At 43.8% G+C, this 8,310-nt stretch overlaps 1 long non-coding RNA gene across 1 annotated transcript in view; it reads left to right on the forward strand.

The window, feature by feature from the left end:
* LOC122461284 overlaps nucleotides 1–6,473 on the forward strand; it is a 32,009-nt gene extending 25,536 nt beyond the window's left edge. Inside the window, exons 4-6 of the long non-coding RNA XR_006283175.1 lie at nucleotides 176–259; nucleotides 2,449–2,643; nucleotides 6,203–6,473. This is a non-coding gene — a long non-coding RNA (uncharacterized LOC122461284). The remainder of the gene's footprint in view (nucleotides 1–175; nucleotides 260–2,448; nucleotides 2,644–6,202) is intronic.
* Nucleotides 6,474–8,310: the final 1,837 nt, after the last annotated feature.

The following is an 8,310-nucleotide window of genomic DNA, read 5'->3' on the forward strand; positions in this document are numbered from 1 at the left end:
GCAGCTCTTGTTAGTCTCTAAGGTGCCACAAGTACTCCTTTTCTTTTTGTGAATACAGACTAACACGGCTGCTGCTCTGAAACCTGTCATCTGAAACCTAAGGCTGAAACTCATTTGTGTGTGTATGTCTATTTGTTTTAGCCTTGTAAATAATTCTCTTATTTCTTTTTCCTAGTTAATAAACTTCTAGTCAGCTTATTAAAGGATTGGCTATAAGCACTGTCTTTGGTGTGAGAGTGAAGGTGCAAATTGACCTGGGGTAAGTGATTGGTCCTCTGGGCCTGGGAGTAACCTGAATATTCTGTGATCTTGGGTGTAAAACAACCATTACAGAGTCAAACTTCCCTAGATCAAAATGCTGAAGGGGATTGTCTGTAACTCCATGTTAAGACTGGATAGTGCCTGAGGAGTTTATACTTGTTACTTGGTCAGGGCCGGCTCTAGGCACCAGCAAAACAAGCAGGTGCTTGGGGCGGCACATTTCTAGGGGCGGCATTCCAGCGCCGGCTATGCCACCCCTAGAAATGTGCCCCCACCGCCCCAGCTCGCCTCCACTCTGTCTCCGCCTGCTCCCCTGAGCGCGTCACCACTGCTCTGCTTCTCCCCCCTCCCTCGCAGGCTTGCCGCACGCGAAACAACTGTTTTGCATGGCAAGCCTGGGAAGGAGGGAGGAGAAGCTGAGCAGCGGCGCACTTGGGGGAGGCTGCGGTGGTGGAGCGGAGGCGAGCTGGGGTGGGGAGCGGTTCCTCTACCCCCCCATTACTTCCTGTACTCCCCCCCACCCTCGCTCACCTCTGCTCCACCTGCTCCCCTGAAGGCGCTGCCTCTCCCTCGCCTGAGAGGGAGGGGGGAGAAGCAGAGCGGCGGCCTGTTCAGAGGAGCAGAGGTGAGCTAGGGTGTGGGGGTTGCAGGGAGGAGCTGCAGGATGCAATGAGGGGGGGGGAAATGCGACACACCTGGGGAAGGAGGCAGGGCGGGAATTTGGGGAAGGAGTTGGGAAGAGATGGAGTTGGGGCGGAGCCGGGGGTGGGGGAGCATGGAAAAAAAAGCAGGGGTGGACAAATATTTGTTTGCTTGGGGTGGCAAAAATCCTAGAGCCGGCCCTGTACTTGGTTTATGAAATCTAATTATAGAACTCACAACCTGTTTGGGGATTGTGTCCTGCTTCTAAAATCTGTCCTAAAGTTGTTGTTCTTGCCCATGAGCCACTCCAGACTGCATGATAGTGTACACTTACTAAACTTATGCAAAAAAATTCAAGTCCAGATTCTATATCACTGAATTTATTTTCCTCTACTTGTATCTAGATTTTGCTCAGCAGGTGGTTTGTAGATTGCAACTGAAAACGCTTACCAGCTGTTAAATTCTCTCATAGTTCTAATTTAAAAGCTTAATTATCTTCAATTTGCAGTTCATACACCCTTCCCAGATGGCTGAAAACCTATTTGCCTATTATGAAATCTAAAATTAAATGAACTATGCTGTTCCTAGAAGAGTGGAGGTGACCAAATAAGGAGTCTAATCCTGTAAATCCAGTAGTCACATGAGTAGTCCCACTTAAGACAACCAGTTTACTCACATTAGTAAAAGGGTTTTTTAAAAATTTTTAAATTAAAAAAAAAATCTTTTTTAAATGTGAGTTCATGCAAGCATATGGTTTGTTGACAGGTAAAATTGTGACTAAAGATAAGGAGGAATCTAGGATGGAAATACAATATAGTGAAAGTGGTACAACTCCTCTTGTGTGGACCCAGTTATACCTGTATTAAAGTGCTTATACCAGTATAGTTTATTCCAGAGTGGGAAAGGGAATAAGTTATACTACTATAACCTTTGTATACAGATGAGGCCTAAAAAAATTATGTCAAGTAGTTCTCCTCTATCCACTATCTTTTTGACACACACTGAATTCTAATATATTAGTGAGGCACAATTTTTGTTTGCAGAAGATTACTGGTTAGTCCCTGTCACATACCAGTAGCTTAACTCCACACAGAAGCTGAAGGTAGAATAGGTGCTGGAATTTAGGGTGCTGCCACACCCCCTGGCTTGAAGTGGTTTCCATTATATACAGGGTTTACAGTTTGGTTCAATGGCACTCAGTACCCCCATGATAGAAATAGTTCCAGCACCTCTAATGCATCCGATGAAGTGAGCTGTAGCTCATGAAAGCTTATGCGCTAATAAATTTGTTAGTCTCTAAGGTGCCACAAGTACTCCTTTTCTTTTTGCGAATACAGACTAACACGGCTGCTACTCTGGAACTTAGTAGCATGCTTGTTAAGTGGGTATCTGCCAGGAACACTTTATACCAGTGCTCCAAAATCTGCACTGGCTACCTGTTCGTTTCCAGGAGGTGTTGTTTCAGGTGGTAGTTTTGACCAACAAAGTTCAAAATTTTCTCGGCTCATCCTGCTTAATAGACTGCTTTTCCATTCTCTGCCACAGTTGAGGTTAGCAGGGGTGCTCAAACTAGGACACGTTTGGTATATAAGATAAGGCGCTCCTGGCCCCTTGACTTTGAAATTCACTCGCCTTCCACAAATCTGTTGGTCTTTCGGACAAGCTGCAAAATCATCATCTTCCTGAGCAGGCCCTTAGGGAGGGATGAGGTGTCTAGCATTTCATTTGGATATGCGAGGGGTAAGAAAATTTATATTTGGCCTGTAACATATTTTTGCTAGCTGGTTCTGTTATGAGTGTGGGGAATGTGCTGCTGCTTTAATTTTCATAATGATTTTTGCATGATACTTTTAACTAATCACAAGGGCACATTGAGCCCAGGGCAGGCAGCCAGTACTTTATGAGTGCTATTTAAATTCAAATAAAAAATAACATAAAATTGAGCCCCAGGCTCAAAGGACAGAGCGAGGAATCTATGGTTGGGGATATATGGTGCTGGAGGGAAGATTGCCAAAAATGGAAAATAGAAGTTAAACATGTCTGATGAAATGGGAATTGATTTTAATCCTGCTTCTAGATTGCTTTTTAGCCAAATACAAAGAAGCAATGCTGTGTTAGAACAGAATCAGGATTGTCAGGTTATATGGTATGCATGTGAAGAGATTCAAAGTATGAGTGAGGTTTTAAATATTGTGTTTCAACAAGACAAAAATGCTTAAAGTGCACCTTCTGTCTGATATTCTTGGTGTTTACAAACTTGGAAAGTGTTTACCCCATTTACAGATAGGAAGAATGAGGCGCACAGAGGTTAAGAAGATAACACTGTAAGATCTGGGATTAAAAGACAAGTCTCCTGATTCCAACTATTGTTTTCTTTGGTGATTATGCACTTTTAAAGCACTAACTAAGTGCTTGGTGCAGTACAGAACACAAAATGGAGACAGTCCATACCCTAAAGATTTTACAATCCATTAGACAGTTGAGAATCTGATAGTCTTTTTCAGAATAAATTGACAATCTACTAGCAAATTTACAGTCCAAAGCCCTGATCCTCCGAACACTTACACACATGAGTAGTTCCACTGAACTCAGGGGGGACTACTAATGTGCTGATGTGCCTGCAGAATCTTGTTGTAATTATGTCCCAATCATAAGACCTTTGTGTTTCCATCTTCATAAGAGAGAGATGCCATAAAAAGTACTTGTTAAAATTAATGAAAAATGAGGGAGTCTGCAGACGAGTGAGACGTAGCAGGCCTGCTGAAAGGTTGAGGAAAAAGCCCAAAGCTGCATTCCAGCTGGTAGGAGCGGAGAAGGAATGCTATATTAATTCTCCGTGCAACCACACTGATGTCCAGGAGAGATTTTTATTGCAGATAAAACAGCAATACTCTGCTATGTAACTCTGCCCTGAAGGGATGTTAAAACAACTTTTTAAATGGAAGCAAAAAATAAGGGGTATGTTTGTACTGCAGTGAGTACTAACCAGTGGTGCAAGTAGATTTTAACTCTTACTGGTATGGTATCAACCCCCGACCTCAAACCTCGCACCCACAAAATGTCCATGACTAGAGCCCTGCGTGGATACAAATTTATACCTGCAGAATCTGATATCCACAGATAGAAATTGCAAAAAGAAAAGGAGTACTGGGGCACCTTAGAGACTAACAAATTTATTTGAGCATAAGCTTTCGTGAGCTACAGCTCACTTCATAGGATGCCAATTGAAAGATGCCAAAAGAAATTGGTATCTCTTGAATCACAGGGCCCTCCCGGGAACCACAGAGGCAAAAGGAGCAGAACATAGGGTTGCCGTCCCAGGAGCCAGTCAGTGCCCCATGCCAGCAGTTCCTCTGGCACAGCTGCGTCTCCCGTCTGGGGTCTGTATAGCCCCGCCGGAGTACAGGGCTGGGGGTGGGGCTGAGGGCAGAACAGCCGCATCAAAGGAGCTGCCGGCGTGGGGTGCTGGCTTCTGGGAGTGGAGGTCCCACATTCTGTTCCTTTTGCCACTGCGGTTCCTGGGAGAGCCCTGTGGTCCAGTGGATACTGATTTCTATCCGCGGATAGAAATTTGTATCCGCGCAGTGCTCTACAGTTCATTCTTGAAAATGTGTCTTTCCGGTACGATGTACCGGCAATAACCATGTTAAGGGTATGGCATACTGGACCTGACCGGCTTACTTGCACTACTAGTGCTAACTATACAACAGCTGGAAAGGTGGGCCAGAAATGCAGAAGTATCTGATGTATAAAGAGATTAGAATTCTGCTATTGACAGACAATTATACAGTGCTTAAATACTCATGACAGACTGACAAACATCCTGTCACATTTCCACTGAATGCATCCGATGAAGTGAGCAGTAGCTCACGAAAGCTTATGCTCAAATAAATTTGTTAGTCTCTAAGGTGCCATAAGTACTCCTTTTCTTTTTGCGAATACAGACTAACATGGCTGCTACTCTGAAACCTGTCACAAAAGTGTGTAACTCCGCTGTCTCCAAGAGGTTAGAATACAGTCCTCAATTTTAAAGTAAACATTATAAGTTAACAATACTATCATTGATAATGGAGCTCTGTGGAGCTTCGACTGAAGTACATGAACAATATGTTCAAATGTTTAAACTTGAACTCCAAGATGTTGAGCATGCTTTGTTTAGTGCTAGGGGATTCATCCTCAGGGATGAATATGAAAAGTGGCATCCCTCAAGAAACTACTGTTATCCTTTTTTAGCTCAAGGAGTTAGGCAGTATTTGGGATCTCAACAGTTTGTTTCCATTAGAAGGAGAAATGGATTATATGAGTCAGGTTTATTCTTTGGTGCAATCTTGTTTGTTTACAAAGAGTGTACACAAAGTTTTGTTTCCCTGATCTCAGTAGGAACAATAGCAGCAGTTGCTTACAATGTCCAAGCCTGCCTCTCCAGTGAGCCCTTTGCCCCAAGAAGCTCATTGATTATCCTGCGTCTTTTCAGGACTATTCCCTAGTTTTCTGCTGTCTTTCTGCTTCTAAGGCTATGTCTACACTGCAGACCTTACAGCGGCACAGCTGTACTGAGGCAGTTGCGCCACTCTATGTCAGCAGGAGAGATTGTCTCCCCCTGACATAGTGCTGTCCACACCGGTACTTTTGTCCGTGAAACTTATGTCAATCAGGGGTGCGTCATGCTTAATGCTGGTGGAATGTTGTTAAAATTAACTTGTTAAAATTGCAGTCAAATATATAGTGTTTGGACTTTCCTAAGTGGTGGTGAACAGGACCATCCCTAGCTATTCTGGGGCCCTATGCAGCCCCTCTGTGGGGGGGGTGCGGGTGGGCAGGCCTCCGCAGGGGTGTGGGGCTGGCTTGGGGGACGGGGGGAACTGCCTCCCAGGACTCACCGGCGGCGTGGCTGGGGCTGTGCCACTGCAGTTCCCACCTCCAGTGAGTGCAAGTCCCGGCCCTGCTGCAGTCCTGCGGGGCTGGGGAGGAGCAGGGGTGGGAAGAGGCGGGGCTGGGGCAAAGCAGGGGCAGGGGCCATGGGGAAGAGGCAGGGCAGGGGCTGGAGTAACACACAGCTGCGCAGGGCACCAGGAAATGTGGTGCCCCAAATTTCCTAGTGCCCTATGCAGCTGCGTACTTTGCATATGGGTAGAGACGGCCCTGGTGGTGAATGGGGATGACTGTACTGTTCATGTGATAATCTCTGTAGTTCTCATGTTAACAGTAATATGTACATTTGTGTAACATAACTCTTACATGGCTGGGACAGATCCCATGATAACAATAGCCATTAATAACTGCTGAGTTTTGCCCACAGAAATGGCTACAAACCTTAAAGAAGACACTGGTCAATTAATACCTACTAAAAAGCAACATATCCAGAGGAAACTCCTTGATTCTCAAGACAACAGGTAGAAACCAATTTACAGAACAGTGGAGAAGGGGAAACTCCCACCCAGGGATGAGTCACACAGGATGACTGCACTGAAGAATTACCTCATGGACCCAGAGGCGCCAACTCCGTGGGTACTCTGGTGCTGGAGGACAGTGCAGGACCCCTGAGCTGAAGGGGAAAGAGAACATAATGCCTCGATATAAATCCATGGTACACCCACTTCTTGAATACTATATGTAGATCTGGTTGCCCCATCTCCAAAAAGATGTATTAGAACTGGAAAAGTACAGAGAAGGGCAACAAAAATCATTAGGAGTATGAAACAGCTTCCATATAAGGTGAAATTAAAAAGCCTGGGACTTTTCATCTTGGGAAAGAGACAACAAAGTGGGGATATGATAGTGGTCTGTAAAATCTTGACTGGTGTGGAGAAAGTAAAAAAGGAAATGTTATTTTTCCTCCTTCATGTAACACAAGAACTAGGGGTCACCCAATGAAATTAATAGGCTGCAGGTTTAAAACAAAGAAAAGGAAGTACTATTTCACACAATGCACAGTCAACTTGTGGAACTCATTGCCAGAGGATGCTCTGAAGACCAAACTATAATAGGATTAAAAAAAGAACTAGATAAGTTCATGGAGGATAGGTCCATCAATGGCTATTAGCCAGGATGGGCAGAGATGCAACACCATGCTCTGAGTGACCCTAGCCTCTGTTTGTCAGAAGCTGGGAATGGATGACAGGGGATGGATCACTTGATGATTGCCTGTTCTGTTCATTCTCTCTGCAGCACCTGGCATTGCCCACCGTTGCAAGACAGGATACTGGTCTAGATGGACCATTGGTCTGACCCATTATGGCCGTTTGTATGATACTTACACTGGAACCCCAGGGAACTCTGGAGTGGACAGTGATACTCCAAGGGCCTCTCTGAAGTAGGACAGGCCCATATCCTGGAGAGAGCTGCTTACCAGTTTTCTTTTCCATTCATTTGTTTAATCCCATTCATTGACTGCTAGCAGTTCTGTGATTCTGCCTGGGATCCCAGAAGGGGACGAAACTCCAAAAGCCTGCTAGAAAGACACCCTGCAACACCTGCTAGGGTGGGGGATAATTGGACTCACATGTGTGCTCCGCTTGTAGCTCCTGCTCTACCACAGACAGGTTTGTGACCTGCATTAACTGCTTTTGTGCAGCTGCTCTGCAAAACAAAGGAACTTTAGAAAAGGTTTGACTGCCCATTCAGACAAAGGAGAGTGCTTGAACTCATACAATCCCCTCAGTCACTGGGCATGGTACTGCATTGGGTAACTTTAATTCTTTTTGTGTCTGGTGAGTTTGGTCCTGAGTATATATAATGTATAATATAATATATAATACATATAATGATGACTTATAACCTTCAAGACAGTAGCAACTCTGGTCATAACAATAGATACAGTAGAGTTTGTCTGTCTATATAAAAGATAAATTAGCAGCCCATCTATTAACTCGGATTTTCATGTCTTTCTTTCAGAAATTCATTTATTACATTTAAGTGAATAAAAACCTTCATTTAGCTGGGCTGTCTGTGTGTCCTTTTTACATGTACACTAATTTCATTATAGTTATTTTTCAGATGACTAGGTTAGATTTAAAATGTAAGGTGCAAAACCAAATCGCAGGGTACAAACAAACCTAGCCTAGTAATGACTTAGTTTCTCTTAAATCGCAGGAATGATTCTGAGCTAGTCTCTATCAAAACAAACCATCAAATATCATATCATCTAATCTGGATACACCACTTAGACACAAATAAATATAAAAACCCTCTAAATCTAATATAGCATAACTATAAGTGCTTTGGCCAAACCACTATAAAACAGTAGCCTATGACTCTACCACAGTGAGGATACATAACCTTATCAAACTAAAATCTCTAAGTACAGTAATATTTTATATTATATATTATTTTATTATAATACCATAGTATAGATTAGCAATTTCTAAGGTACTTCTGACCCCAAATTACCTGCTGTTATTCAGTTCA

Source organism: Dermochelys coriacea, chromosome 8 (genome assembly GCF_009764565.3).
Source record: "Dermochelys coriacea isolate rDerCor1 chromosome 8, rDerCor1.pri.v4, whole genome shotgun sequence".
Lineage (NCBI taxonomy): Eukaryota > Metazoa > Chordata > Testudines > Dermochelyidae > Dermochelys > Dermochelys coriacea.